This window comes from Cherax quadricarinatus, chromosome 1 (genome assembly GCF_038502225.1).
Source record: "Cherax quadricarinatus isolate ZL_2023a chromosome 1, ASM3850222v1, whole genome shotgun sequence".
Taxonomy (NCBI): domain Eukaryota; kingdom Metazoa; phylum Arthropoda; class Malacostraca; order Decapoda; family Parastacidae; genus Cherax; species Cherax quadricarinatus.
The window spans coordinates 100,467,205-100,476,343 of NC_091292.1; the positions used below are offsets into that span (position 1 = coordinate 100,467,205).

General features: G+C 40.0%; 2 long non-coding RNA genes across 3 annotated transcripts in view; both read left to right on the top strand.

Annotated features, from left to right (window-relative positions):
* The window catches only part of LOC128689266 (uncharacterized), a 158,732-nt gene that overhangs the window by 133,220 nt on the left and 16,373 nt on the right, over positions 1-9,139 (top strand). The gene's annotated exons all lie outside the window — the stretch shown is intronic.
* Positions 1-9,139, top strand: part of LOC138852729 (uncharacterized) — a 28,182-nt gene that overhangs the window by 3,130 nt on the left and 15,913 nt on the right. The window lies entirely within an intron of this gene.

Below are 9,139 nucleotides of genomic sequence, written 5' to 3' on the forward strand. Positions count from 1 at the left end.
ATGTAGATTGTGAACAGCAGGGGGCCCAACACTGACCCCTGTGGAACACCACTCGTGACGCTTCCCCACTCTGATTTCTCCCCATTTATGCAAACTCTCTGCTGCCTATTTGTCAACCATGCCTCTATCCAGGAAAAAATTTCTCCTCCTATTCCATGTGCCTTAATTTTCCTCAATACAGCGTACGTGGAGGGGGGGGAATGGAAGGTATTTAGGGAACTGGAGAACAGATCCAATTCCCTAGATCAAGAGCCTCTCACCAGCGTAGTCGGGTACAAAAAAAGTTTACAGAAGCAGTAGGGATGTGAAGACGATGTAATCAGTCCATCACCCTTGAAGACGTAAGTTTTGATGTACCCGGGTGTTAGTCGTTTAGTGTGGGTCGCATCCTGGGGGATAAGATTGAGGACCCCAATGGAAATAAGACTGTCCCTCAATGACGCACTGACTTTTGGGTTATCTTGGTTGGCTAACCCTCCGGGGTTAAAAATTCAAACAAAATCTTATTAACATTATCTTACTGAGTGGAGGCAGGTGGTTTCTGTGATGTGGTGTAGCATTTATGAAAGGAATCAGGGAAATCGGTGAGCCAAACTTGTGTCCTGGCAGTGGGAAGTACAGTGCCAGCACTCAGAAGGAAGGGTGGGAGTGAACATCAAAATGGTATACAATACCGACAGGTTGTTAGGTAAGACATATATGCAACAGTTAGACAACTTTATTCCGAAACGTTTCGCCTACACAGTAGGCTTCTACAGTCGAATACAGAAAGTAGGCAGGAACAGTAGAGATGTGAAGACGATGTAATCAGTCCATCACCCTTAAAGTCGTAGAATTTGAGGTTGTCAGTCCCTCGGCCTGGAGAAGTTCAGTTCCATAGTCAGGAACTATCTGAAGATCAAGCGACAGTGCGGAGACTTAAATACTGTCGGAAGGAGAGGTGCAGGGTAGTAGTAGTAGTAGTAGTAGTAGTAGTAGTAGTGAGAGGCAACTGAGAGGTCATGTCCCTCTCAGATCCAACCCTTCTCACTTGAAAAGCTTGTCCAAGGTGTTTTCTGTACCAAGATGCCACGTGTTGCAGTGTCTGACAAGATGAACATCAAAATGGTATACAATACCGACAGGTTGTTAGGTAAGACACATATGCAACAGTTAGACAACTATGGAACTGAACTGCTCCAGGCTGAGGGATTGACAACCTCAAATTCTACGACTTCAAGGGTGATGGACTGATTACATCGTCTTCACATCTCTACTGTTCCTGCCTACTTTCTGTATTCGACTGAAGAAGCCTACTGTGTAGGCGAAACGTTTCGGAATAAAGTTGTCTAACTGTTGCATATGTGTCTTACCTAACAACCTGTCGGTATTGTATACCATTTTGATGTTCATCTTGTCAGACACTGCAACACGTGGCATCTTGGTACAGAAAACACCTTGGACAAGCTTTTCAAGTGAGAAGGGTTGGATCTGAGGGGACATGACCTCTCAGTTGCCTCTCACTACTACTACTACTACTACTACTACTACTACTACCCTGCACCTCTCCTTCCGACAGTATTTAAGTCTCCGCACTGTCGCTTGATCTTCAGATAGTTCCTGACTATGGAACTGAACTTCTCCAGGCCGAGGGACTGACAACCTCAAATTCTACGACTTTAAGGGTGATGGACTGATTACATCGTCTTCACATCTCTACTGTTCCTGCCTACTTTCTGTATTCGACTGAAGAAGCCTACTGTGTAGGCGAAACGTTTCGGAATAAAGTTGTCTAACTGTTGCATATGTGTCTTACCTAACAACGAAGGGTGGGAGTGTTGCAGTTCGTAGTCTCATCTGAGATGCGGTACTGGCACGCCTCTGGGAAGAATGTGATTGACTGAATGATGGAAGTGTTTCCTCTTTTCATGATCACTGCCTCAGTGGGACAGCCATGAATATCAACTTTAAATTTTATCTCTATTATATACTGACATGAAGAATTAGACATGTGCAGCACCTGGGTATCTTTATTGAAATGATACTCAATGTTGGGTCTAATTCCTCATTTATCTTATTCAATGGTATATACAACTTCATTATAAATTAAATATTTTTCTTGAATATTTAAGTTGTGTTTGCCCTGGTCACGAAGGTATTGCTAAATATAGCTCTAAGTGCTAAACACGTATGAATATTACTGTTCTTATTATATTCTTTCTCTAGGTGTCTTGATGCGAGCAAGAGGCTCTTGATCCGAAGAACTGGACCTCTTCTCCCCTACCTTGGGTCATACCTCATTGCCTCATTTCTCAAGGGCTACAGGACCCCAGTGGGTTTAAAAATCCCTCCCCCACCCATGAATGGTCTTTCTACTTCAGCAGTATGACTCATACGGGTTTAGCCCTTATTTTTTTTATGTAATAAAAAGTGTTATATTCCCTCTAGTGGGGGATGGAGTGACCTTATGCTGATGGTGTGCTCCTAATTCAAGGAATTAGTTACCCCAATTGAAATGTCACTTTTTTTTTGGGGGGGAGGGGTTATCCTTCATAATTTACACGTTACTTATGTACGATAATTTGTGTAACTGTATTTATGTGTGCCTATACGTAAATAAACTTACCTTGGATCAAACCTAATTATCTCCCATTCAATTGCTGTATGACCCCCTACAGGTTTAGTGCTTCCCCCTAAATTTATTGTTTTTATTATTACAATTATCAGGATCATACAGCACCTAGGAGAATGGAAGGCATTCAGACTCTCTTCAAGGAATTGTAGCACGGATCAAATACCTTAGATCAAGAGCCCCTCACCAGCGTCAAGGAACCTCCCTTGAGGAGTCCCAAGGATATAACGCCCTATTATAAACCTAATATAGTGCTGTATAGCCCTTGTGGTTTAGCGCTTCTTTTTTATTATAATAATAATAATATAAACTTAATAATGTATTTTATCTCTATTACGTCTCTCCGAATCATAAAAAGGCTAAATAATGGTTCAAGTCAGACTGAATAGTAATCATAAGTTTCAGTCTCCTAAGTGTGGGTTATATGTGCATAGATTATATAATAATATATCTTTATTTCTACAAGTACATGTACAAGGTATACAAGCTTAGCTGATATCAATGACGTACTACTATATAGAAAGACACCTCATAATGTAGAGCATTTCGGGCAAGTTAGGTCAGTTTTGTCCCTGGATGTGACTAACACTCAGGTACCCATTATTACTGATGGGTGAACATGAACAACTGGTGTAAGGAAACATGCCCAATGTTTCCACCCCCTTGGCTGGGAATCGAACCTGGACCCTCACCGTGTGAAGCGAGAGCTTTGCCACCAGGCCACAGGGCACCTTATGATCTTTGTCAAATTCTTTAGATTGACCCACAGCAGTATGTACTGCTAAGTGAACAGTGGTAGTAGGTGTGTGGAAATTTGCCTGTAACATAGGCTCCTGATTCTAGGAACAGGAGCTACCTTCCCCATGAATCAAACCTCTTTACCTCCTATTCCCAAGGTGATAAATTAGACATGTGCAACTCTTGGGTATCTTTATTAAGGAAACGTTTCGCCACACAGTGGCTTCAATTCTATTCAAGATTGATGGACTGACCACATCGATTCAAGGTTGAGGGACTGATTACCTCATTCTCCTCCTGTTCTTCAAGTTTCTCCTGTGTATGGACTGATGAAGCCACTGTGTGGCAAAACATTTCCTTTATAAAGATACCCAAGTGTTGCACATGTGTCTAATTTATCAACGTGTCGGTTCTGTGAACCATTCATCTATATTCCCAAGGTGTAGTACAGTACTACATGAGCCTTATGAGATTTATTGTTATATTCATGGATTAGCACTAAACCCATAGGAGTTATACAGCATCTGAGGAATAAGAGGTAATCAGATTTGATCCAAGGAAAATTAAGGTAATTCCAATTCGTTGGATGAAGAGTACTTCCCAAATATCAAGGCATCTCTCAATTCTTTAAGAGAAATTTTATGTAAATCAAACATGATTACCTTGCATTTCCCAGATGCTGTATGACCCTTATGGGTTTAGTGCTTCCCTTTGAATGTATTAATATCCAACAGAAAATAATAAGGCATTCATTCATTCAAATACCAAGTATTTTGCTTTGTTCAGATACCCAAGCACTGATGTGAAACTTAAAAAGAGATCCAGAGAGAAGTTTACATAAAATTTGAGTTTTTAATGATAAAACTGTATAAAAATCTTGCAGACTAAAGCTTCAATTATGCACCAAGCATAATACTTCACTTGTAGTAAACTTTGAAATAACCAAGTGCTGATTCCCAGCTGAAGATGCTACCAGCCAGGCTAAAAGCAGCTACTTCCAACCAGTGCACCTGCAGGATGTGCCATACTATGCATACATTATTAAGAAAAATGATAAAAGAATGAACATAATGTTACAAAACATACAGTATTATGTTCAGAATTTTAAGCAGGTCCTTCTCTAAACTTCACTTATCTATATATTCTATTTTTTATGCTTTGTTTCATCCGGATCTGGATGCAGCACTGTATGACCCTTGTGGGTTTAGTGCTTAGTTATGATTATAATAATGTTTCATCTGGAAGCTCCCTCACTTATAAATTATTAGTTAGGTGTCCCATAGCTCAATCACTAGCACACTCAGCTTACACACTGAGATCCGGGGATCGATCGCCCGTATGGCTGGAAAACATAGGACATGTTTCCATAAGACACCTGCTGTCCCTGTTCACCCATCAGTAAAATGAGCACAGCCTCTCCTCGCTTAGCGATGTACTTGTTTACCGACGCCTCGGACTTACGACAGGCTCTCTGACCAGTGTTTATACCTAAATAATGTATATTAGAGCTGATTTCCTCTATTGTTTATTTCATATACAGTACACTACTGTATAAACATTTAAAAACATACCACAGATGTTATAAATGGTGCAAAGGTGACATTATAACAATATCAAAGATGGTTGACACAAACCTTCTACCATTATGGTATGCTCCTCACTTAGCGACGAATTTGTTTAATGACGTGGTCTTGGGAATGGAATTCTGTCGTTAAGTGAGGAGAGGCTGTACCTAGGTGTTAATCGACTAGTGTGGTTCGCATCCTGGGACAAAATCAACCTATTTGCCTGAAATACTCTGCATAACAAGTGGCTTTCTATATAGTAGTATGTCATTGATGTCAGCTAGGCCAGTATACCTTGTACATGTAAGATATTATTATTATTCTTTCAACAAACCAGCTGTATCCCACCGAGGCAGCGTGCCCCAAAGGAAAAACGAAAATTTCTCCTTTTAAATTTACTAATATATACAGGAGAAGGGGTCACTAGCCCCTTGCTCCCAAAGATGATACTGTTATTATTATTATTCCCCTCAAGGAAGGTTCCTTGATGTTGGTGAGGGGCTCTTGATTTAGGAAATTGGATCTGTGCTCCAGTTCCCCGAATTAAGCCTGAATGCCTTCCACATCCCCCCCCCCCAGGCGCTGTATAATCCTCCGGGTTTAGCGCTTCCCCTTGATTATAATAATAATAATAATATTATTATTATTATATTCATGGAAAAGTGTTAAACCTATGAGTCAAAATAGCATCTGGAAAATGGGAGGTTATCTGATTTGATTACCAATTCTTTGCAACACGAGCTCTTCACCAGCATTAAGGCACCCCTCTCCTGAAGGTTCATTAATAACACAATATGAAAGAATTTTTTTTAATGATGTTTATTATTACAGTCATCAAAAGTTACATATTTCCCAATAGAAGAGCTTCCATATTTCACCCAGCTACAAACCCTAAGCCATACAGGAAGAATATCAGTTACATATCTCAGTCCCTTTCCTAAGAAAGTAGATAACCCCAGGAACTAATCCCAATTATAGCCATCACCTAAAGATATACTGTATTCCGCAAGCCAAATTGGAAAACTCAAGAATGACTTGAGGTACTTATATCAGACAGCCAACAATTAAGGTTACTATTAACTCTCTAGCTTGTCTATAGCTGGGCCTGTGGCAGACAACATCAGAAAGCTGACTCAGTCAGACGAGGCTACTATACATTATTATTGCTACTATTACATTCACAATATGCACCCAACCTTTACAAGTCATAAAGTGCTACAAGGCTTAGGAGAGCTATGAAAAAAAGGTGAGCAGTGTGACAAGTGAAATTGTAAGCTATCAAGGAAAGTCAAATTTAGTATGGTAAGCCAGTTTCAATGAAAAGTCACAGCATATGCACTGAAAATTGGGCTTCTGAAAGGAAAGTGCAAGAGCCCAGATGCTGAACAATACCGCTACCATATACGTATATGCTGTGTTTGCTTGTATGAAATTTCTCTCAGCCTCTCATTATATCACTAATAAAAGATACAAACTGTTTAACCCTCAGTCACAATACCTTGGCAGTATTTCTGACCATGACATCATGAGAGGTAATGGGAGCAATCCTATTATCTGTCTCAGTGCTGGAGGCAACGATGTTGGCAGACGTAGGAGTGAGGACCTGATTAGCAGGTATAGGTCAGCAATAGAGATAATTAGGAGGAAGGGTGGGAAACCTGTCATATGTGGCATTTTGCCAAGGAGAGGAGTTGGAAATGAATGGTTGTCCAGAGAAACTGGTGTCAATTGCTGGCTGGACAAATACTGTAAGGAAAATGCGGTAACATTCATTGACAACTGGGACCTCTTCTATGGCAGAAATGACATGTATGCCAGGGATGGGGTTCACTTATCTAGGTGTGGGGTAGGAGCACTGGCCAACGCAGTGGAGGGAGCTGTTAGGTCTTTAAACTAGGAATAGTTAGTGGTATGGGTTTTGGCGGGAAAACAGTGAAGTTGCAGGGTAGGAGAACTAGTAATAGGCAAATCGAGGTGGATATTGGAAAGCCAGTGGCACTAATTGACAAGGACAGTAATAGGTTTAATGGAATAACAGAAAGGAGCAGGAAGGGTAAAGAGAGAGGAGGGTCTTTAAATATATATTACACAAATACATGTAGTTGCAGTGCCAGGAATAAGATGGACGAGTTGAGACTAGTTGCTAGTGCAGGTAACATTGATGTATTTGCCTTAACTGAGACGTGGTTTAATTCAAAAAGTCGGGACATGCCTGCGGAATGTCACATTCAGGGTTTTAAATTGTTCCAAGTAGATAGAAGTGTCGGGAAGGGAGGTGGGGTGGCACTGTATGTCCGAGATCGCTTGAACTGTTGCATAAAAACAGGTATTAAGTCTGAAGTAACACATACAGAGTCTGTTTGGATAGAATTTTCAGAGGGTCATGAAAAATTAATTTTAGGTGTGATATACCGTCCTCCAAACTTAGGTAGGGACCAGGGGAGACTACTATGGGAGGAAATTGTTAGGGCCACAAGGCACGATAATGTAGTAATTCTAGGAGACTTTAACTTTAGTCATATTGATTGGAATTTCTTGACTGGGAATTTAGAATCATACGACTTCTTAGAAGTAGTTCAGGATTGTTTTTTGAAGCAGTTTGTGACAGAACCTACAAGGGGTAATAACCTGCTTGACTTAGTTCTGGCAAACAATGAATCCCTTGTTAATAATTTAGAAGTTTCAGAGGAACTGGGTGCTAGCGACCACAAGTCAATTGAATGGAAGTATGATAGTAGGGATAACTCAGTAACAGTCCCAGATTTTTGCTTAGCAGATTACGATGGGCTTAGAGAACATTTGTCATCTGTTGACTGGGGTAACGAAGAGAGCTATCAATATGACAGTTTTCTGAACACTATACATGAGGCTCAAAGAACGTTTATCCCGTATAAAGAAATTAGATCAAATAGAAATGACCCAAAATGGATGAATAATAGGCTGAAATATCTACTAGGGCATAAGAAAGGAATTTATAGGCGTATCAAAAGAGGTGAGGGTCATCTTATGAATCAGTATATTGACATTAAGAGGGACATTAAAAAGGGGATAAGAAAAGCTAAAAGGGACTATGAAGTTAAAGTTGCTAGGGATTCTAAAACTAACCCAAAAAGTTTTTTCCAGGTATATAGAACAAAAGTCAGAGATAAGACAGGTCCCCTTAAAAATAACTATGGGCATCTTACTGACAAAGAGAATGAAATGTGCTCGATTTTAAATAATTATTTTCTCTCGGTTTTTGCACAGGAAGACACTAATAATATTCCAGTACGTAATTAATTTTTATAGTGGGCCAGAAGAAGATAAATTATGTAACATCACAGTCACTAGTGAAATGGTTGTGAAGCAGATAGACCGATTGAAGCAAAATAAGTCACCGGGTCCTGATGAGGTTTTTTCAAGGGTTCTTAAGGAATGCAAAATGGAACTCTGTGAACCATTAACTAACATTTTTAATTTATCTCTTCAAACAGGTGTAGTGTCTGATATGTGGAAGATGGCTAATGCAATTCCTATTTTTAAAACAGGGGACAAGTCGTTACCGTCAAATTACCGCCCAATAAGCCTGACCTCAATTGTAGGCAAATTACTAGAGTCAATTATAGCTCAGATTATAAGAAGCCATCTCGATAAGCATAGCTTGATTAATGATACTCAGCATGGATTCACAAGAGGCCGGTCTTGTCTAACTAATTTATTAACTTTCTTCAGTAAAGCTTTTGAGGCTGTTGACCACGATAAAGAATTTGATATTATTTACTTAGATTTTAGTAAGGCTTTTGATAGAGTTCCGCACAAAAGACTGTTAAAGAAAGTGGCAGCTTATGGCATTGGGGTAAGGGTGCTCTTGTGGATCGAATCATGGCTCACAGACAGGAAGCAGAGTGTCCATAAATGGGGTTAAATCCGAGTGGGGATCGGTAACAAGCGGCGTTCCACAGGGGTCAGTCTTGGGCCCGTTGTTGTTTATAATATATATCAATGATCTTGATGAAGGAATTAGTAGTGATATGAGCAAATTCACTGATGACACAAAGATAGGCAGGATAATTGATTCGAACGTAGATGTTAGGGAACTTCAGAAAGATTTAGACAAACTCTATTCTTGGTCAGAAAAGTGGCAGATGCAGTTCAATGTAGATAAATGCAAGGTTCTGAAGCTCGGGAGTGTCCATAACCCTAGCACTTACAAGTTAAATAATGTAGAACTTAGCCATACAGATTG